This window comes from Galeopterus variegatus, unplaced genomic scaffold, assembly GCF_000696425.1.
Source record: "Galeopterus variegatus unplaced genomic scaffold, G_variegatus-3.0.2 Scaffold3571, whole genome shotgun sequence".
NCBI lineage: Eukaryota > Metazoa > Chordata > Mammalia > Dermoptera > Cynocephalidae > Galeopterus > Galeopterus variegatus.
Genome location: NW_007729682.1, coordinates 21932 through 22909, shown reverse-complemented (window position 1 = coordinate 22909; position 978 = coordinate 21932). Strand labels below are relative to the sequence as shown.

Genomic DNA, 978 nt, shown 5'->3' with positions numbered 1-978 from the left:
AGCCCGTCCCTGAGCTGGCGGGCGGCTTTGGCTGGTGTGGGCGTCACAAGCGGAGGAAGGCGGGGAGGGGTCTTCGCGGCGAGCTATGTTTACATGACGCAGCGTGCCAAAGTGACCCACTGTGGTTGCGTCGTTTTCTAGTCATCAGGACTGTCCCACCCTCCCCTCCTGTTTTTAAAACTAAAAACTTCCTTACTAAGAGCACTTGGAGCAAAGCGTGGCCAAGCGGGTCGTCCTCCCTGTGGCGGTCTTTCCTCTGTCTTCATCAAAGCTGCGGTGATGGTGTCTGTGAGTATGTTTTGCAGATTCAGAATATAGTTTGGTAATTTTCTTTTCCAGTTGATTTTTAAAAAGAACTGCTGTACAGTGCTTGTACCTTGTCCATTTTATAGATGGAAACCATCCTTGAAAATTGTTTAACTTAAATAAAGAGAAGATACTTTATAGATAATGCTCTCTGGTGGCAGCTGCCGTCTTTCTGGGTGTCTGCGGGACGGATGGGACTGGGGCTGAGGATCCCGGGGTGGGCTGCTTTCTGGCACCCCCGGTCCATAGCTGTTTATCACGCTGTTAAACGCATTCACCTCTTACTGCTGTCCCGTCCTGTTCTTTATTCATACTTGTAACGATGATCGTTAACCATGTGTGGACTGTTTATGACGTGCCGGGCACCTGGCCAAGCCCTTAAACCCACTTGCCTTTTACAGCCGCTGGGGAAGCCCGTGATGGAAGCACTAACCTGCTCCAGGTCACAGGCCAGCCTGCCCAAGGTCACGCTGCTCCTCTCTACCCACCTGGCATCAGCCCTGGGCACTCGGCCCAGGACCCTGTGCCCTAAACCAGGGGCCAAATATTTTCACGGTTTTGAAGTTTTTGAAGTCTGTAGATTTGTTGACCACTTGCCGGGCTCTCCAGCTCTCCCGCAGCTGGCAGAGGTTCTTCCAATACCTTTTGAAATACCTGCATTTGAACAACCCC

The 978-nt window shown here is 51.5% G+C and overlaps 1 protein-coding gene across 1 annotated transcript in view; it reads left to right on the top strand.

Moving 5' to 3' along the window:
- The window catches only part of GALNT2 (polypeptide N-acetylgalactosaminyltransferase 2), an 82898-nt gene extending 82447 nt beyond the window's left edge, over positions 1-451 (top strand). Inside the window, exon 16 of the mRNA XM_008585438.1 lies at positions 35-451. The gene's annotated coding sequence lies outside the window, so the exon portion shown is untranslated. The remainder of the gene's footprint in view (positions 1-34) is intronic.
- Positions 452-978: the final 527 nt, after the last annotated feature.